At 30.9% G+C, this 23,006-nt stretch overlaps 1 protein-coding gene across 1 annotated transcript in view; it reads right to left on the reverse strand.

Annotated features, from left to right (window-relative positions):
• The window catches only part of LOC145325831 (uncharacterized), a 173,254-nt gene extending 153,458 nt beyond the window's left edge, over positions 1–19,796 (reverse strand). Inside the window, exon 1 of the mRNA XM_080168798.1 lies at positions 19,601–19,796. The gene's annotated coding sequence lies outside the window, so the exon portion shown is untranslated. The remainder of the gene's footprint in view (positions 1–19,600) is intronic.
• Positions 19,797–23,006: the final 3,210 nt, after the last annotated feature.

The raw sequence follows: 23,006 nt of genomic DNA on the forward strand, positions 1-23,006 counted from the left end.
TTGTCTATAATACGAAGCTATATATTATTTTAGTATGAATGAGAACCGGTTCCAATTAAGCGGATAGAAATCGGTTTCGAAGACAAAAGATAATTAATTTTGGAATATTTGACTCTCTCCTTAAATAAGACACAAAGATTAAATTTCCAAGAATTTTTCCTAATTAGCAGCCTTAAAAATTGGAGTAATACAACAACAATGGATGTAGAATATACGTGGATATTATGACAGGAGATAAAAATTCGTCAATTTAGATTGCATTTTCCCCTCGCTTTTATTGGTTGGGTCGTTTATACAGTAAAAGGGGAGGGTATGAGGTAAAGGAGGTGGATAGGGGAGCTCGTTATTTAGTCCGCTAGAGTTCACTTTAAATTATAGAACATAAAAATCTGGTGTAAGATCCAAGTAATAATATATCCCTTTAAATTAAACAATATGAATAGGACAATGGGCGTTTAATCAATCTTTGCACAAATCAATATGTGAACAATTCTGCCTTGGTAGATTATAAGTAACTAGCGATGAGCTCTAGCATCCAGAAACTCTGTATTCAAAAGAGTAAAAGGGGACATAAAAATAGCCTAGAACAATCTCAAGACCTGTGTGAAGCTGCTTAAAAATGCAGAAATCAATCGGTTCAATAGTTATCGAAATCTTAACCCTTAACGGTCGGGGGGGGGGGGGCGTTGAACGCCCCCCCATCCGGTTTTTTCTATCTCATTTTCTGTGTGTGAAAGATAAAGAGCCGAAACTGCTTGACTTTTTAAGTGTGGGTATGAGACATAACTGAGAGTTGAAATTTTTTTAATATCTCCATCCTGGCGGGCACAGGATGCCAGCAAACCTGGCAGGGTCATCCATTTAAAACTTATGCTTTTCTTACATGTCTACAATCTACATAACGTATTAAAATTTCATAAAGATCCGACGCCGTTTTCCCGCCGACCGCCGACTGCGGCGGCTGGCAGCTGCAAAGTACAGCTGCGGCTGCTGAAATTTATATTTTGATATTTCAAATATAAAATTTACATAAAGATAAACATTTTCTGCAAAAAAAATTTTATTCTAGCTTCAAAAATAAAAAAATTACAGCCGTTTGAAATTTTTAAGTAAAAAAGGACCTAAAAACAAAGGTTGTTAAATAAAAGGGTGAGGGAAGCGAAAATTGACCTTGATTTAATTAAGGTCGGAAATACATCATAACACAGGGGACTTACACAAAAATATTTAGCCCTCTAGCTCTAATAGAAACTGAGATAATAGGGGGGGAGGTTGAACGCCCCCCCCCCCCCCGACTGATAAAGGTGCGGCAAGGGGCCCGACTATAAGGGGTTAAGCTTTAGGTAGACAAAAAAGTTTTAAAACCTTATTACTTATGTATGTGTAAGTATTCGAATATAAGGCCAAATAACTAGGTATGTAAGTGCTATAGGTACAAAATAGAATTTCAATGATATTTAAGGTATTAAAACAATATTTTTGGGGAAATGAAGGAAAAACAATTTATCTGCAATTTAAATATCTCTAAATTCCTCTTAATGTTACTTAATATCTCTATCTTTCAACAGATATAAAGAGTTCAAGATTTAATTATACATGAGTATAAGCATCTAGGGATCTTTAAGCTAAATTTAACATTTACAAATACTGTAAAAAAAACTTGTAAAGGGTTTTCTTCTATACCTTTAATTCTGTCAAAGATAAAATATAATGTTTTTCTGTATCTTTGCTGTTGGCGTTATCAATAAAGAAAAGGTTAATCTATTTTTGGATTGGTCCAATAAAATGATTCAAAATGATTTCAGATATTCTTGTGCTAAACTTGTTAAACTTAAAATTACTGTGTTGACATACAACTTCATTGGTTTATGTCGACTCAATCAAAGTAACTATGAACTCAGGGATCTTAAGGGATAAGACAAGGGTTGATAAATTGATGAATCACCATTAATGATAAACAAAATTATTCCTTTTGTAGATTACAATTACTGGTTGAGAAGGTTGAACATTTCCTGTTTAAAGCCAATTAATTAAAATTTAGTAAAAGTGTCTAAGCCTGAGAATAGGAAAACTTTTGGTACCAGTGTAATTTTCAGTCCACCCTTCCCTCCCTGCTATAAATTATTGATAAAAAACTTCATAATTTGAATAATTTGACATACCTAAAACGAAGAAAGAAAATATTATTTTTTGCGAATTTTTTTACAGTGCAGTTGTAAAAGCATCAATTAGTCAAAAATTCCCACACTCTGCAATTTTTTCCCACGCATCTCATTTCCCAATCCTTTATAGTTTTAAGTAAAAAAATATTTTTAGGGATTTCTTAATTCCCCGAAACATTTTGTTAATTTTGTTTCGATGCTTTTGTGTACAATTTTAAGAATCGTCTGTGATTTAAAGGATGTACATTTGTCTCTTAAGATCTTAAAAACAGCAAAACAAATTTACATTTAACTGAATTGTTTAAATTGTATAGCTCGCCCGACCCCCCCCCCCCCCACTTCCTTTCTAATAAGTTTATTGTAAGTTAAGATTTCGCAAACCACTTAGTGACTAAACCGATTGAGTTCTCCGTTATAGAGAAGCTTCATAGAGACCCCGGGATGGTTTTAGGCTATTCTAATGTTAAATCTAAGTCATGGGATGGTTCAAGACTATTTGTTGTGATATATAATTAAGTAACTAGTTGTAATTGATAACAAACTAGTCATGCCATTTAATTAAATATATTTCTATAAACTAGTCATGCCATTTAATTAAATATATTTCTATGTCTTGTTATATGTAAATAAGATTTTATCTGATCATTAATTTGGATTTTGTTTATTCCAGATTTACTGGGGTTTTGAATATTTATATGCGGGTGCAATAATAAGAAAATTATGTTATGTTTTAGACTAATGTGAACATGTCATTTTATGTGCTGGTGTTTAAGTGTCTCCATAGCTGCGCTACTACTTTAGGTAGTTTTAACACTATTTTATACCACCCCGGTAACATACCCTTTAAATATAGATACCCCAGGTGCTAAGTGTGCAGCTGCTAGTACTGCATTAAAAAAAAAAATTAATCGCCCCCCCCCCCCACCTAAAAATATTTTGAAAAAATGACTACGATACACAAAACTGCATACAGACAGACATGCAGACAGTCTATTACTTTAAAGAACTGTTAAAAGACAAAAATCATACAGACAGACGAGCAGATAGTCTATTACTACGACAAATAGACATACTACTACTTAAAAGAAAGTTAAGAATATTTATTTCTTTCATCGTATTATAAAAGGCTTTCCGCGGATATAGAATGTACAATTATAAGATTAAAACCAGTTTTTTTAGCCCCGAGATGCCGAAGGCAAGGGCATTGTACATTTCTATATTCGTAGAAAACTGGATATAATACGATGCATGCTAGACATAGTTTTTTCGTATTGATGAGAACCGTTCCTATCCACCGGATTCGAATGAATACGAGAAAGTTGTTTCTCGTATTCATTCGAATCCGGTGGATAGGAACCGGTTCTCATCCATACGAAAAAACTATGTCTAGCATCGTATTATATCCAGCTTTCTACGAATATAGAAATGTACAATCATAAGATTAAAACTAGTTTTTTTTAGCCGGTGACTTCGTCACCACGGGGCTAAAAAAACTAGTTTTAATCTCATAATTGTACATTCTATATCCGCGGAAAGCCGTTTATAATACGATGCGAGAAATAACTATTCTTGTACTTTTATATAAATTGTAATTATATAAAGATGTTTACTATTAACAAAAGCATATAAATGCAATTAATTAAAGGCTTCTTGGCAATTAATGAGATAATTAATTTGATAGATCAACTAGAATCATGATTAGATTAATGGTTTAAATTCATGGACAAAGGATATGACAATCCTATTATATAAAGAAGTATTTTTTTTGAAAACAGTAAAAGTGTCGAACTATGACGTCAGAAAAAATTAACAATTAACCAATGAGAGGCCGCTATATATTTTACCACAGTGAATACTAGCTTCTTATTGGTTAATTGTTATTTTTTTCTGACGTCATAGTTCGACACTTTTACTGTTTTCATTTTTTTTAGGTTTGCCCGTTAAGATCACCGTAAATAACAATTGAACCCATTTTCTTTTTAGATCTAGTCTTGGAATGGTTTTAGTCTATTTTCACTTGGATTGCTTGAAGGAAAGATAGATACATAGTTAATTCATCTATCTATACCCTCTAACTCCCTGTTTAAAAGTACACTATATATTTCTGATTATGAAAGATAATTTATTAATAGCAGAAATTGTCCTTAAAAAGTTAGTAAATAAAACGGAAAAAAATAGTCTTCTTCAAAATATTTGGCTTCCAAAAACAGATTTTTTTCCTATTCAATTTTAAGAATTAATTCATACTAAGAAAAGCTTAATAAGCCATACACAAATAGAGCTACTTTAAGTCTAGATATAAAATAAGAAAAAAGTATACTTTTAGTTTTCTGGAACTAGTTGTGTCCCCCTTTATTTATTTTTGGTTTCGGGGTAGGAGTTATTTATTGGACTATCTAGTTTTATCTAGCGTGTTTCACTTTCATACAATTACTAAAAATAGCCTAAAACTTTACCATGAAAATTTTAATATTTCTATCAATTCTGGACCAATCCAATGAACGATACAATAGTTAACAAAATTACCACTTGTGTAGATTTTAAAAAGTGGAAAAGTTTGGGTACTGCTAGTTTATACAACCCAATCAAGACATGATAAAAGTCCCCAAAGTTTCTAAGCAAAAGAAAGAGATATGTTTTTTATACTTTAGGTACCAGTATAATTGACAGTCTAATTTCCAATCTCTTCCAACTATTTTCATTAAAAACAGTTTAAATACTTTATAAATAAATGCAGGCAACCAAAAATGGAAATATCATGTGTAACTTTTATACTTAGGTATCTTTTTAAGTGTATAAAAATCTAGCCTCTTGACTAGTGGGTGCGCCTCTAGCATCTAGGCGGAAGGCAATAAAAAAATAGCCTGAAACAACCCTTAGACTTAATTTATATATAAATAGTCAAAATCCACTTTATATAATGGGATAATTCAAATCATCATATAATTAAAGCTTTAAAATAATTAACGTAATTAGATTTATAACTTCAGATTACAGATGAAAACATTTAAAATGTACAAAATTTAAACTCCTTTCATAACGTCAAATTACTACGCTAAGTAGCTGGGACACAATTGCTCTTGCTTTTAACTCTATGGCTATCAAGAAGTCCTATCAAATTTTTTCTAATTTAAAGTGCATAACTAAAGGTTGGGCTACGAAATTCCCTAGGTAATAAGGATGTATTGCTAAAAGGTAATGAAATAAAGTATACTTTAGAGGCATATAAGCTCATTGTTTAATTGATCACTTAAAGCGAAGCATTACAGACGATTGATTGCACGACTTTTTTCTAGTTCTGATGGAGTAAAGCAATTTTTATTGGCAATTCTTTATGTAAAGTAGTAAGTATTTCTGTTCGTTTGATTAGATATCACAAAATTAAATGAGTTTTCATTTAAAGTAAGATTCACAAAAAAACCAGGATGGATTTGGGCCATTTTAAAATCTAATCAAACAGAGAGCCCCTAGATGTAAGGGGCGCAACCAACTATGAACACATCTTACCATAATCCATCTTATTTGGGAAAATGAAATCTGCACTAAATCTCTTTTTGTTTTTTTGTGCCACAAAAAATTGCACTAACCAAGACAATAGTAAATAAATATTTCTTCATTACAAAACATAAATATCCTTCAAATTCTTCTGTGACAATACTTGAAAATAAATCTATTTAATGACAATACCTGCCAATAAACTTTTCTTTGTACTATTTGCAACGCCCCTAGCCACTAGGAACTACGAGAAGGACATTCACAGATAATTACAACCCATATAGACCAGCAATTTCCGAGATCTTTAGAGTTAGACATAAAACCAACTACTTTACATTCCTTTAAATATCACAAAGATAAAGTTTTCAAGCCCTCAAACACTTATAGCTACATGATACTGAAACCAAATATTTATAATACACAATCTTTAAAAAGGTGGCTTGAAGCCATCATGGGACTTACATCTTATATTTAATGTTCAAATTTTTGGACACATAATCTAAACTAAAGAAGGGGTACCTAATGTTTTTTTGTCATCTATTTATCGTCGTATCCATTAAGATCCCTGCAGGTATTAGGCTAGAAACTATCCCTAAAGCCCTGGTTATCTCTTCCTAAAAAATGTTCGGTATTCGGGAAGAGAATGTTGCGTATCATTTGCACAATTACATGTGCAATTTTGCACGGAATTAGGGATAGGTCAATAAATAATAAATTAACGTTTTCCCCATTCTTAAAGATACAGAAATGTAAACTACTCAGGGAAGAAGGGGAAATTAGACTTGAAATTAAATTGATAATCAAATCTTTTTTTATTTGTTTAATTCCAAAATATCAATGTCCAAACTTCTAAAATTAAAAGATCCCCTTCATAATGAGAACGTCGTTGGACCTGATCTATTTTCCAGTGATCAAATAAAAACCTCCCCGGGACCTATGAGAAGCTACAATGTTAAAGAGAACCATATCGGTCTATTGGTTATGGATATCCTTCGGTACAGACAGACAGACAAACACAACATCTTTGTTGATAACATTCACAGCATAATTTTGTAAGAAAAAGGTAAAGTTTGTTTCCATCTCATTTAAATCTTTTAGGCTAATGTGAAAATCTCTTTATGGAATCTTAGGAAATAAGGCAGTATTATCATGTACATTAACGTTATGACTTAAATAAATGTACATTGGAAAAAAAACAAATCAATAAAAATTTTAAACAATAAAAGAATATTTTCGCATCAATACCTTTTTGATGCAACTTGTAATTACACAATAAATAAGAAAAAAAATCCTACATCCTTATTTAAAAGTGACAGGCTGTCTGTCTGGAATGCAGGATCTCGGTTAACCGCTGAACCGTTATGGTTCTTCTTTACAGTGCAGCTTCTCATATGTAGAGAGAAGGTTTGTAGCTATTTCAGGGACAGGGGAACCACCACCGTACCAAATTAAAAAATAAAAATGAAAGTAGAGTTGGGAGGGGGGTGACTTATCCCTACCCCGTTCCCTTCTAGAAGTGTTTCTGAAAGCCTATAATTTGGTGTATAATAAAGTACCTGAATGTTCTTTTCAACGAATTCAAAAAAGAAAGAGCCATTAAGAAAAAGAGCTAAAGGCCGGGTATTTACGTCTACATCATATACAAAAAAAAACATATTTTCCATATAGGTATTATTTTTTTTCAAAATATTTGTATGAAATATGAAATAGCATGTTTAAAAGCTGGAAAACAATAAAAAATTTAAACGCAAACAAGCAATAAACATGATTACAGAAACTGGGATAATTATGTCCATAAGGGGCGCAGCATTAATGAGCTTAATACTGAATTCCAACTAAATAGCAATTCTAAATTTATGAATATTGGTGTCTCTATCAGTTATGCTTATAAACTAATGATATAATAAAAAGTTTAAATCAAATTAAGTTAAAGAATAGCACCGTTTCTGTCTGTTAGTGTGTAGGAATGCAACACACTAGTAAACAATGTAGATTAGGTCATTTTTGTAGGACTTAGTGACGAACATACAGATCCTAGTAATAAAAAGCTGCACTGCTGACATAAGTTTGAATAAAAAACGCATCAAATTAACTGTAAAAGATGTAAGGTAGGATGTAGATTATTCTACAGAAACTCTTATATTTTCAGCAAATTACTTTCAATTTTATAGACTTTTCCAAATATTTACGAGACTAACAAAATTTGTTTGTCCTTAATAATAGACTTACACTATAGACAACAAGGTTTTTAAAATACAAATTGACACTTAAAATCAAAGAAACGACATCAAGCTTGTACCTTGTCTTTCGTCCAAATTTTTGTTTGACACAAAAGTTTGCTTTATTTATTTAGTTATCGAAATATTTAGCTACAGACAGAAAAAAAAAACTTTATATAATAGGACTAGCGGCTTCGCCCCTAGCCTCCAGGGGCTTTGCCCCAAGAGGTATTTTAAAAAAAGAATTAAGGAACTTTGGTGCTGCAACCACCACATATAAAAAAATTAATGAGGATTTTTATTTTTTGGGGGGGTTGGGGGTGTCCAAAGCTCCAAGAAAATAGCCTAAAACCACCACAGGACCAGTAGGTATATTCCCTGAAGAGCAGAATCCGATCGGTTCAGTGGTTACCGAGATCTTAAGGAACAGACAGACGGACGGACAGAGATCCTAGTACTTTGTATTATAGATAGGATAGTAAGAGGTATATTAATAGAGGAATAGTCCTCTATAATTTTCACTCCATTATGTCCTAGTTATCTATACATTACAACGCCTACTTACAATTTAAATTTTTAAAATATATCCGATTCTTTATAATACGCTGCAAGGTTATATAATCCTTTCCATCAAATAATAGGACGTTTGGCTTTTGTTTGTGAGTTAAGATCACAAAAACAACTGAATATGGTATCAATTTAATGATTTTTATTTTAATGTTCGTGAAAACTTTCTGTCATACTATGCTATATATGCTTTTTCAGTTTGGCTGAGTACCGATTCTAATCCAGTTGATATTAATCGGTTTCAAGCCATACTATTTATAAAATCACACATTTTTACTGTTATTACATAAACATAAACATTTTATCAAGTGCCATATATTGACAAGAATAATTTTGACAAGTCATATTTTAAATATACAAAAGAAAGAAACTTTTACATTTAAATTAAGACAAAGATTAACTATCCCAATAAAATACAAAAAAATACACACTAAAAAAACAGCTTCATAAAAAGAATAAAATCCACATATTTTGAGTATAGTTATGAAACACAAAATTTCGGAACAAAAAAATGCGTTCCAGCCCATCTATAAATCAGGGGGGTGTATTCTAGAAAATTACAGCTTTAACAAAGATATTTATGTCTTTAAGTGGCGCAGCAATGTTGTTAGTTTGTTTATTTAAGTGAAAGAGGTAGGTACATAATCCCTTAAAACCAAGTATTTTTTAGTACTTTTAGAAACATCTTAGAAAGCTATTTTTTGTCTCAGAGTGTCAATTTTTAAATATTGCAAGATGTTTGATGTTAATAAATGAATAAAAACGATAATAACGATAAATTGCGATTCCTAATGCAAGCTTATAGGTAGATAAATGACATCTTAGATGCTTCTCAATGTTAATTTTAATCGAAGGTGTATGTTTGACACAACTTATTATTTTTTTAGAATACTTCTCCATAATGTCTGTAAATAAGCAAACTTGTCAAAGAAATGAGCAAAAATACTACGTAATTTACATGGCCCACCTAATTATTGTTTTCTTTTTATTTTTACTCTACTGATTAAGAAATGCCTTGGCTCGAAACAGCATAAGCATGCTTTTATTAACCAACCATGCAAATGACTTGGTTCAATAGAGGGAGGGTTCATTCCAAATTGAAGAAAAATTGCACGAAAAATTTCAAGTTTTGTTTTTGAAGTTTTTCATTTACTTTAATGTTCACAAACTATATAAAATTCTTGTACTTTTAAGATTAAAAAACAGACTTTGTCTAGCAAGATCTTTAGAGGAAGGGGACATTGGACTGTAAATTAAACTTGTATCCAAAGTTTTGCTATCAAGTTATCTTATTCGTTGGCTAAAAAAAGAGGCGTTTTTAAAATTTTGATTGGTTGGTTTTTAACTAGTAGTGTCGAAACTTTTTAACCAATAAAGTTAATCTACAGAAGGAGATATTTTGTTATCATCATTGAGAATAAAAATCAATTTAACATTCATTTTTAAATTTTGGTCGGTATTATCAATAAACCTACTATTTTTCAAACCTCGATAAAAAAAATGCACGCAAAAATAACAATTTTTGACCACATATATATCTAACATCAAACAATAAATCATACACTTTCTAGGAGAGAGAGAAAGAAAACCTAAAATATTTTTATTGATTAGACAAGCGCAGATACTAAAAACCTAGGGTCTGTCTGTACGTCTTTCCGTATGGCGCATAGCCCCCCTAACATCTAGGGAGGCTGTATTGCAAATGGGAGAAAATTAGCTTAGAATAATCTATAGACTTAAATTAAATAGTCTAAAACCATCCCAGTTTTTAGGTGAAGGTAACCTAAAATGAGGATCTAAAACGGCCTGTGGTTGTTAAAATCTTACCGGACAAACAAAAACCTTATTACTATCTCTAATATTAGCGGTTTCGCCCCCTAGAGGCCTCTAGTGGCACTTAAAATGTTTTTTTTTATTTCTAATATCTAATTTGAGAAATAATTTGTCTGTGTTGCGTTCAAGTCTCTACGCAAAATCGAGAATATTTTTAAAATTTTCGATTTTTTTGTGATTTCTCTTGGGAGGGTGGTGGTACCCTCCCCCAAATAAGTAAAAAACCTTCCCGGAACCAATGATAAGCTACCCTGTTAAGGAGAACCGGATCGGTTGAGCGGTTAGCGAGATTCTTCGGTGCAAATAGACAAAAAAACACCCTGTTACTTTAGTATAAGTATGATAATATAAATCCATGTTCCTGTGGAACACGATAAAGAAATACATTACTGTATTCAAACAAGGATGACAACATCCATAAAATCGAAGCACTGAAACGGTAGGACAAACGGCATTAACACTTGTATAGTATCTGAACTGAATAATCGGAATTTAAAAGTATAAGAGTCGAAGCAAAATTGTAAGTAAATATGTTGAAAAACTGCTTGAAGCAGGATAATGTTTATGGACATACTTACATTTTTGGACTTAGTTATAGAGTTGCTTCGCTTATAATATTGTTCTTTGTTGTCCCAGGAATCAATATACCAAAAATCAGATCAAACGGATAATTAGAACACTTGAAAATTTGTTGTTAAAAAAGTAGAAAAATCAACATGTTTAAAATGGACGTACGGACATTCTGGTAATGATTATAGAGTTGCTACGCAATGAACTAAAATGAAATATGTCCAAACGTTTATCTTTTGTCTTAAATGTCATTTTTAAAAGCGAAGCTTTTCTATAATTAGGGTCGGTCCGTCCGTCCGTCCGTACGTCCGTCCGTCCGTCCGAGATAGATAGCTTTTATTCGTTAATTTAGGCATGTTAGAATTGTCCTATCGATTTCAAACTTTGCATGATGATTCCTGTAGTAGTTGGGTACGATTTATTTGAAATTGAAATTGAAATTGAAGAAAATTGCACGAAAAATTTCAAGTTTTGTTTTTGAAGTTTTTCATTTACTTTAATGTTCACAAACTATATAAAATTCTTGTACTTTTAAGATTAAAAAACAGACTTTGTCTAGCAAGATCTTTAGAGGAAGGGGACATTGGACTGTAAATTAAACTTGTATCCAAAGTTTTGCTATCAAGTTATCTTATTCGTTGGCTAAAAAAAGAGGCGTTTTTAAAATTTTGGTCGGTATAATTTGTCTGTGTTGCGTTCAAGTCTCTACGCAAAATCGAGAATATTTTTAAAATTTTCGATTTTTTTGTGATTTCTCTTGGGAGGGTGGTGGTACCCTCCCCCAAATAAGTAAAAAACCTTCCCGGAACCAATGATAAGCTACCCTGTTAAGGAGAACCGGATCGGTTGAGCGGTTAGCGAGATTCTTCGGTGCAAATAGACAAAAAAACACCCTGTTACTTTAGTATAAGTATGATAATATAAATCCATGTTCCTGTGGAACACGATAAAGAAATACATTACTGTATTCAAACAAGGATGACAACATCCATAAAATCGAAGCACTGAAACGGTAGGACAAACGGCATTAACACTTGTATAGTATCTGAACTGAATAATCGGAATTTAAAAGTATAAGAGTCGAAGCAAAATTGTAAGTAAATATGTTGAAAAACTGCTTGAAGCAGGATAATGTTTATGGACATACTTACATTTTTGGACTTAGTTATAGAGTTGCTTCGCTTATAATATTGTTCTTTGTTGTCCCAGGAATCAATATACCAAAAATCAGATCAAACGGATAATTAGAACACTTGAAAATTTGTTGTTAAAAAAGTAGAAAAATCAACATGTTTAAAATGGACGTACGGACATTCTGGTAATGATTATAGAGTTGCTACGCTTTCTAAATCGTACCCAACTACTACAGGAATCATCATGCAAAGTTTGAAATCGATAGGACAATTCTAACATGCCTAAATTAACGAATAAAAGCTATCTATCTCGGACGGACGGACGGACGTACGGACGGACGGACGGACCGACCCTAATTATAGAAAAGCTTCGCTTTTAAAAATGACATTTAAGACAAAAGATAAACGTTTGGACATATTTCATTTTAGTTCATTGCGTAGCAACTCTATAAGTAATATTTTCTTGTTTAAAAACACGTTTTCCTTTAGGACACAATGTTATGAGATAGCATTCTATGGTAGTCATCAAAAAGGTAACATAGGTATTAAATATCTTAATCTGTCAATATATTAAGGATCAGGATATTTCAGAGACTTTAAGTAACACCCAATTCGCAAAAATTAAAAAATTCACGCAAAATTTGAGAAGATTAATATTGCAAGTCTCCTTTGCAAATTCTTCAGAGGACATACCTGAAATTTTTAGATCTTATTAATAATATATTCTGAAATTTTTAGTTGCACAGCTGCTCTATAACTACTGCATGTCCGTTTGTCTATATTTTTAATTAAACAAACACACTTGTACTTTTGATGTACTTCCCTAATTATGATAAACAAAATTACAAAATTAAAATACAAAACTTTAAACAATACTTAATAGTTTGAAACAGTGTTGTGGGTCCGGATCCGCATATATTTGAGTCCAAGGATCCGGATCCGGATCCGGATCCTGGGGTATAAATTTATGAAAAAATCTACCTAAACTAAAATAGTCACTTACAAATTTTGAAAATCAGACATTCTCGTGATGAGAGCCAATCTTTAAGGTTTAGGTTCAGACTTGAAAATTAAAAGTATTTTTGACTTCGAGATTAAAGAATAAATATTTTTTGAAAAATTTGGTGATTTTATTTTCATTGTCAAGGATCCGGATCCGGATCCGCACTGACCAAATTTGGAGGATCCGGATCCGCATACAATCAATGCGGATCCGCAACACTGGTTTGAAAGAACACAATTAAAATTAAAGTGAAGTTCCCAAAGTTTTTGATCCAACGAATATGATAACGTTAACATAAAACTTAGGGTACCAGTATAATTTAAAGTCTAATGTCTCATCCCTCCCTTGCTGCGCTACTTATGAACACATTTGCAAATGTTCATTATCATTCGTAGCATTTGGTGAAATTTTTGTTACCTATTAGTAACTTAGTAACATTTTCTAAAGTTTTTACTATTAATTACATAACTTAAAATATCCTCACTAGGGGAAGGAAAGATACACGGAAAATAAAGGAACATATAACTAACGGAATATTTTTAACCAGGTTCACATTTATATCAGAACAAGGATAAAAACATCCATAAAAGCAAAGCTCAACACACACATTCAGTGGCTGAGCTTAAGTGATCTTACAACTTTTAGTTTTAAAACAAAAATAAACAAGTTTTTTGGGGGAGGAGTCATTTATTTCTAGGGGTAATTACTCTTCGGATAGTGTTGGTACCCTCGCCCAAAACTAGCAATAAAACCTTCACAGGACCTATGATAATCTTCACTGTAAAAAGGAGAACAATATCAGTTCAGCGGCAATCCTTTGGTACAAGACAGACATCCTGTTACTTTTATAAAAGGATTTAAAAACTCTTACACAACCTAAAAGATGTTTTATCTTTTATTGCATAAATATGTCTAAAAAATGTATAAACACACACACACACATAAAACTTCCAATATTCATAATATTTAAAATATTCAAGAAAACTATGCTTGGCTTATGGATTGATCTTCCTCGATATGCAAGATACGGACATGTATTATTATAACAAGGATGATAACATTCAAAAGAATTAAAAAATCTACCAAAATACATAGACAGCTAATACAGCCTAACATGGCGAGTCTTAAAATTAATGCTTTATGGTCAGGGGATTTTTCACTAGAAATTCCAGAAGCTAATCTTAAAATTTGCATAGTAGAAAATTATAAATCGTCAGAGGAATCGCCAAGGAATTTCCCAGGCATACTTATATAATAGCCACACTACTATAAAATTAAATTAAAATATGTATATTTAAAATGAATGCTGAATTTAAGTAAATCATATAGTTTTTTTTTTTTTAGTTAAAATTGCTTTCATTTGTTTTACAGAATATTTATTCCTTTCTTTTTTTAACAAAAAAAATAGATAAAAATGTATGCATAGAAGTATCAGCAATCACAATTATATCCATAAGCAGCGCGGCAATAATAATTTTTCAGGGAAGCTTTATAATAAATTGTCTTAGGATTGTTTTCGGCTATTTTCCTGACGTCACTCGCCCTCCATTAGAGTTCAATGGTGAACAAATAGTTTTATACAAAGTAGTAAGGTTTTTGTTTCAAAATCTGGCAAACCTCTGAAGTGAGTTCTCCATTTAAGTAAAACTTTAGGTCCAAGGAGTGTTAAGATGGTTTCAGGCTATTTTACCCCTACAGAGCCTCTAGATGCTATGGTGCAACCATTGGTATTTTGGTAAATCAATTCATTAAAAAATTCTTCGCAAATTATGTATGCCATCCTTGATACTTTTCATGCTAACTTCGCTGTTTTTATGTTTAATATCAGAGTTGGTTCATTTTAAGCACATTTCTGAAATGTTCTTTTGTTCTCTTTGTCTGTTAGATATATAGATAGATAGTTATTACCAAGATATATAATGTGCTTTTAAGGCCCATTTTTGCAATGTCCATTTTGTGCATTATTTGGTAATAAACAACAGATTTTAGGTAGTACAGCTGCTCTATAACTAGGATTAAGTCCGTATGTCAATTGTCTATTTAGACTTTCGTTTATGGTGATGAATTTAAAAAATTAAATAAGACATCTTGAATAGATATCATGTGTAATAATTTATAGGTAGATAATGACTAAGTACTGCAAAAACCATACTATTTTTTCTGTATTATACTGTACTGTTCTTTAATCAAATGATGATACCTTGTTATTGCTGCGCTACTAAGGGATAAATAGTTTTGATTTGTAATAAACAACAGATTTTTAATAAATTTTTCTCATGTTTAAAATATTCGGGCAGTACTGCAAATTTTTTAGTGATAGTTCAATGTAAGAAGAATTACTATATGTTCCACAATGTCTATCTATAAGTACAACAATGTCTGTCTGTCCGTCAGCCTGAACTTAACATCTCGGTAACAAATCCAGCGATTGGAATCTTCTTAAACGGAAACATTTCCACTGGTCATAACATAATATGATATACAACATTTTTCTAAGGAAACCCTCCCCAACCCCTCATCCCATTTTTTGATAAAATACCAAAGTCCTAATAAAATCTTTGTTTCCAACAAAAAATAAAAGGATTTTTTACTGAAGTTTAAGATCTACAAAACCCCAAAACCGGTTCATTTTTCAGGTAAGCTTCTTGAATGCCGTGGGATGGTTTTAGGCTATTGACATAAACAATATGACAAAAATTGTCATTGTTTTGTAGCGTATGTAAATGTCAATTGATTGCCAGAATATGATTCACTAGGACATGGAAATGTATGAAGTTTCTTAAAAATTGTGTAGGTAGTTAACTTATAGAGATATTTAATGCTTTTCTTGATTAAAGGGTTGGTTGTCTGATATGTACACTACCACAGGTATGGCGTAAAGGAGCAAGAGTCTAGCATTGAGTTGACGAATAGGACTTCCAGACAAAGGTTGTGCAATCAAAGGGTAGAGGATGTTCTATAATAGCATTCTCCTATAGGTGGACAAGATATAACCCTATTATGGCAATGATATTTAGATTACTAATTGAAGCATACTTTTATTATTTAACCCTATCCTGAATATGGCAGGTAATCTACTTTTTAAATAACATAAAAAGGTGGTTATTTAAGTTATCCATACCTAGATATAATCAAAACTAAACAACCAAGCAAAAGCAAACGCATCTCAACTTAAAACTGTAGAAGTTAGAGTACATTACACACATCACCGGATATGACATTTCTCGTACTAAGAAATTACTCATCTTTCAACGCTTAAAAATTGACTTATGAAAATGTCCCTTTAAATTCAATAATGACAGTCCGTATAGCTGTAATTCATAATAATCCATTGTTTTTTTAAAACAAAGAATTCCAAGTGTGAAACTACGGAAGTTTTTTATACTGGTCATTTTCATTGTTTTTTTTTCTAGAGAAATTCTACAGAAATCATTTTGTCATATTAATTATAGGATAGAAGCGGTTATGCCCCTAGAGGCCTCTAGGGACACTTTAAATGAGAACGTTATAGATTCAGCTGTTAGCAAATTATTCGCTTTAGACTGAAAAAAGCTTACTAATTTATATAATAGGATGTGATGTTTTTTTCCATTAAAATAGTAGAAACGGTTAAACTAATAACCAGCAAGATATCGGGGATAAGACAATGAATGACAAAAATAACTGTCCCCCAAATCTTTTTGTATTAGTAAAGGCTAAATAATATGGGAAGAAAGGGCTTTAAGTGAGATAAACCGTCATTGGCATCGCAATATATGTTAGATTTAGGTTTGTTTACGTAAGGTTTGGAATAGCCCCGAAGGATTAACGTGAATTACAGCAGAAACTATACCTAGCAATATCGTGCAAATTGTAATACTCGTATTATAATGTAGCAAGCATATTTTCCAAATAGACCATCCAATAATCAAGTCTCTGTAACAAAAACACTTTAAAATAAAAACATAGATATACATTTCTAAGCCATAAAATTGAAAAACAAACATTTCTGATATCTGAATCAAGTTGTTTAATGTTTATTCAAGAAATAAATCATGTTTAATTATCCTAGGAAAAACATTCTTATCAATTTTAAGTCAGTTTAACAATTGAAATGTCCTTTTCTTATCTTGAAAATACATTAAATAAAAAACATTCAAACTTTGGGGGGAGGGGGGGGCTTTAGAGGGGTTTTAAAGGACAAATAAGCCGTTTAAGGGACATATATAGGGAAAACTATTTTATCTAAAAAAAATTCAAAAGTAAAAAGGCATTTATACCCAACAACCAAAGCTTGATGTTTCAGAATAAACTTATGCATAAAAAAATTCAACAAAAAAAATAAAATAAAGCAAGATATGAATTTTCTTCACGGCTCAAAACCAGTTTTTATTAGTGAGAAAACAAAACACCCTAACCGTGGTGGAAATAAAGTATACATCATGTCAATAAAAGCTATTAAACGTTAAAACTGCATTACAGATAAAATGACCCCAAAGGGCACTAATACCAATTTAGCAATTAGACCTTTTTATTGCCCTGCAATTTATATCAATTTGCTTTATGGGCTTTCTTAATATAAAAATATGTTTAAGTACAACTTTAAAAGCGAATAACAAGGGTAACAATATCCACTGTTTTTTTTCTGATGCTTTTGATTATTTTATATATAGGTAGGTATGTAAATTTTATAATTACAAAAAATCTTTAATGCAAGTGATCTTTAAAGATAAATTGATAAACATCCCATCCCAATTGTTAATAAACAAAATTACCATATCCATAAACTAAAAAGAAAAGTTTTATCGCTGCTTGTTTGAAGTACCCAAACTTTTTAAGCCAACAAATTAAAATGTGTTATTTTTTCTACTAAGGCTTCTTCATCCCAAATCTTATAGTAAACTAACTTTATCTATTTTCAAAATTATTGATAATTGAATGCTTGAAAATATTTTAAAAATAACATGACTCTAAAAGTGAAACATTGTATAACAGAAAGAATTATAACTTGCACGAATAGGGATGGAGTTTCTTGAATAAAATGAAGTTTAAATCAGTTTTTACTTGCAATCTATTATTTAAACGACAAGAAGGGAGTAGTTGGACATTAGAATGTAAATTGTACTGGTCCCCAAAGTTATATAAACATTCACTGACTTAAAACTTTTAAGTACTTTAAAAAAAACTTTGTTGGAACTTTCATTGTCAACATTTTTCAACCAATAATAATCATAATCTACAGAAGGGGTAATTTAACTTATCATAATGGAAATGTACATAAATATTCCTGAAGATTCCTGGAGTAATATGGCAAAGGATTATGTAAATAGTAATGCTCAATATTAGAAAACATTTATTTTGGCAATTTAGCTTTTAATATCAACTTTTAATAAATCTCAAACAATCGACAAAATGCTTAGAAAAAACCCTAAATTAAATAAATATTATATGTTTGTATGTGTATACTTTTCTCTCTCCATGCGACTTACAAAAACATTTTTACGACGTCCTTACAGGTCTAAGCGAATTATGTTTCATTGCCCTTCTAAAAGTGCTTTACAATTTTACATAAATCTTTAAACTTTTTGCCAATTTTCATTTATTGCTATATTTCTAACAGCAAATTTGCGTATTCACTAATTTTTAAAGCAATTCTTTTTTAACAAATTTTTCCATGTTTAATAGGTTAAAGGTTAGATTTGGATAGTAAGAATGGTCCTATAGATTTTAAATTTTGTTTATAAACTCCTTGAATAACAGGCTATAATTAACTTTAAAAAAAATAGATGAAAGAATCTTCCTATTAATATCAAACTACGTAAGCAGCAGTTTTTGTTAGTCTGTTAGGAACTCACAAACCACTGAACCAAATAAATTCACAATAACATAAAGCTTTATATTAGGCTTTTTCTGTACGCCCCTCCCCCCTTTATATACCAAATTTCCCTATATGCTAGGGGCACAGTGGTTAATAAAACCATAAAATTATACAAATAAACAGGATATAAAGTCTTAATTTTTTAATGCTTCAGCGAACACAGAAATAAAAATTATGAAATAATAATTAAAGATATTTAGAGAAATTTGAGTCACGCGATTTATTTGATATTTTAATTATGTCTTAAAATAACAATTAGAGGTTTCTATAATTATATAAGTAACATAAAAAGCGGCTACGCCTGCAGTTTTCTTAAGTTTAAGTCTATTATTGATCGTATATAAAAAAAATAGCATTGAGCCATCTAATGGGTATTTTCAGAGATCTAAAGGATAAGAAAATGGCAGATAAATTGATGTATATCCCCAATATGAATAATGGTACACAAAATTTACTATTCTTTAGATTACAATTAGTGGTTGCAATGTTTGGACACTCAACTAAGTTAACCAAATCTCAATTTGTCATTTATAGAAAATTAACTACAAGGTACGTATATTATATTTGAAATTTGTACGCGAGAAAGAACGTTATTTTACAGTAATCTATAGATAGGGTATCCATTTCATATTTTAAACATATTTTAACTAACAAAAAAGCAGCTGGCTATAAAAATCAATACTTTAACAAATTTACTTTGAAAATTTAAATTATCAAAGGTCGATCACTGGCGCTTATGAAAAAAGGTTGTTTTTTCTTACCTTTTATTTAAATAAATCACTTTATCTTTCACATAACATGTCAAATTTCTCGTTGATAAATCACAATTTTGTTAATTTTCACCATAATATTTACATTTTTACTGAAACAATTCGAATTTTAACTTTTTAAAAAGAAAATCACAAAACACCTCCTCTCGCTTTGTTGGTCAATGTTTTACTGACTGAATTGGCCAAACCAAATTAAGGTCGCCATATTTCGAAACCTTTCTAGGCCTTTTTTATTTTTACCAGTTTTTTTGCACTTTATTAATGATTATCGAGTCGGAAAATTCAAAAGAAAATTCAAGTTTTTTAAAGTTTTTAGATATGTTAAAATTTTTCTTTAAATATCTTTTTGCTTTAATTAAATTTAGCAATGAATTTTTAAAAAGTCACTTTTAGGGACAATCTGGCAACATGTAATAACAAGACTACTTCCTCCCTTTACTATAGGCAGCAGCAGCAAAAACAACCCCTTCGCCACTTGCGCGCTTCTTTACCCACTTCCACTTTTCATTTAAGATCTCCATCCTTCCCTTTCCCCCTTGTTGCTTACAAGTAAAGTTCCATAGACATTAAATAAAAGCAACATATCACAATCTTGACTGTACAAGATAGGGAGAGTATTGTTACAGCTATTATTTATGTTTATGGAAACCACGGGATGAAAGGGTGAATTGATGTATGTAGTGAGTTATTACTTTAGAAAGGTGGGCGGTGTAATTGGAAAGAAGGAGGGGGAAGGGATAAAGAAAGAAGAGAGACGAGACAGAGAGAGGTGTTACTTGTTAGTTAGTAATACAAAGATAAGGAAGGGGTTATTTTGAATAGAAGAAAGGAAGTAACTAATTCTTAAGGGGAGTTGGAACTTGCGGGGATAAATAAATTGCTAACTACCTGAAAATTTGGGGTAAGATAAATACACCACAAACATTATAATTGAGTTAATTTTAGAGTGTTTAAAATGGGATGTGCGCTAATTTATCGTCCATTGTCTTTCTGTCATGGAAAATCTCGTTAACCACTGGATCCATAGGGCTCTTCTGAACAGTGAATGAAAACAGTAGTTTGGTGACCTCTCCCTTTTGTAGGCTGTAGTACTGTGTTAACTCTAATAATTTCAACACAATTGATGTTTATATTTATTTATATAGATAACAAGGCAATTTCATAAATAAAAGGCAATGATTATTCTAGTTGTGTTAGCTCTAATATTAATTCAACACAATTGATGTTTATATTTATATAGATAAAAAGGCAATGAGTTATTTAAGCAAACAAAATTTAGCATAAATGGATATTTAATACCGAGGGATTTAAATATCCATTTATGCTAAATTTTGTTTGCTTAAATAACATTCTATTGCAACAAAAAGGTGATGTTAGCAAATAATTTCTTGAATAAAATCATAAAACGTTTTTTCATTTAATTTTCATTTTTTTCACTGTTGTGTATTTATTTGACAATAAAATAAAAATCATAAAAAATCTTCCAAATCAAAGAGAAAAAATCTTTGAATTATTGGTCAATTTAAGTTCAAAGATTTTTTTATTGTAAAAAGTTAATTTTTAAAAAATATTTTAGAAAAAAAATCTTCTAACTAAAAAAATTATCATAATCCAAGATGGCGTCAATACATGTAAAATAATATTTTCAAAACAAAAAATTTAAACTTGAATATCTTTTTTCACAGATTGAATTTCAAAAATCGGTCTGACAGTTTTTCCAAAGTCGGTATGATCTATCGAATGAAAAAGGTTTGAAACTGATAGAACATTTCTTTATACTAAAACATATTTTTTCTCCCATTTTTCCCACACTTCCAAAAAATGAAATTCAATGAAAATTAAATGGTTCTCACGTTAAAAAAATTTTCTCACGGGTCCAAAAAATGAATTTAAATGAAAATCATATGTACCATTTAAATCAAATTAAATGGTTCCCACACTCGAAAAATTTTCCCACGCTTGACATTCTAGAAAAATGCCAAATAAATGGATATTTTAACAAACCCAATATCGCGTTTTTTGCAATGGAATGATTATTCTAGTTGTGTTAGCTCTAATATTTTCAACACAATTGATGTTTATATTTATTTAGATAACAAGGCAATGATTATTCTAGTTGTATTAGCTCTAATAATTTCATCATAATTAATGTTTAAATTTATCATAAATAAAAGGCAATGATTATTCTAGTTGTGTTAGCTCTAATAATAATTCAACACATTTGATGCTTATATTTATATAGATAACAAGGCAATGATTATTCTAGTTGTGTTAGCTCTAATAATTTCAACCCAATTAATGTTTTTATTTTTTTATGAATAACAAGACAATGATAATTCTAGTTGTGTTAGCTCTAATAATTTCAACACAATTGATGTTTATATTTTATTTATTTATAAATAACAAGGCAATGATTGAGATTTAGAAATTATTTGCATTGCGCTTATAATGCAGGGATAAAGATAAAATAACTGGTGGAAAAATTTGTACACTGAGGGTTTGTATTGTACGATCACATTATGATTAAAAGAAGTCCCAAAATTCTAAATCTAACCTGTAAATGAGAGACTTTGTAATGAAAAAACTTTGAGGACCAGAATAATTACAGTAATTGTCTGCTCCCTTCGAGAAAAAATAATATCTTAGAAAAATACTCAAATATTTTTTCTATTATAAGGGAAGCTTTAAATTGACCATTGACATGTTTTAAGCTATTTTTCCAGAATACATATCTCCGTCTTTGTAGGGCGCACGACAGGAAATTTAGGTTACCAAAATAAGCCTTTCATATATGTGAGGAGTTAGAGTAGAGTCCCTAGATTGTAGAGACCTCAAGGGTAAAGGGGAATAAGGGCTGTTCCCCTACAATCTAGGGATTTTAAAAGGACAATACTTAATCTTTGTGTTTGAGTCTCAACTTACCTGAAATAAAAACAACATATAAAAATTTTGATTAGCAAAGGGGGGGGGGCGTAATGACATAAGCTCTTAAACCGTGAGCAAAATGGTCTAAATATTGAGCTAGACCCTTCAAACTTGGTATATAAGCTTAGTCCTATAGGTATTACATCTAAATGGCAAAAAAATCCAAAATTTTTTATTTTTAGGTTAGGTTAGGTAAGAAAAACCCTGCGGAAACGGGGTTTTTAGGCTTTTTTTGGTCTATTTTGATGTGGAAACTTGCCTTAAATTGTTTTTTTCTTAGGGTTTTAACTTAAATACACTGTATTTATTCATATGGACATTATTTAAGATGATTCAGCAAGTCGGGGACCGACCCCAGGGGGCTAGGTGGGTGGCCCGCAGGGGTTAAGTTCATTTTTCCCAATATATTTGTTGTGATACATCAAATTATAGGTTTTTTAGGTCAAGGAACTCAAATTCAGAGCTAAAATAA

Source organism: Acartia tonsa, chromosome 8, assembly GCF_053477335.1.
Source record: "Acartia tonsa isolate MP-2025a chromosome 8, ASM5347733v1, whole genome shotgun sequence".
NCBI lineage: Eukaryota > Metazoa > Arthropoda > Copepoda > Calanoida > Acartiidae > Acartia > Acartia tonsa.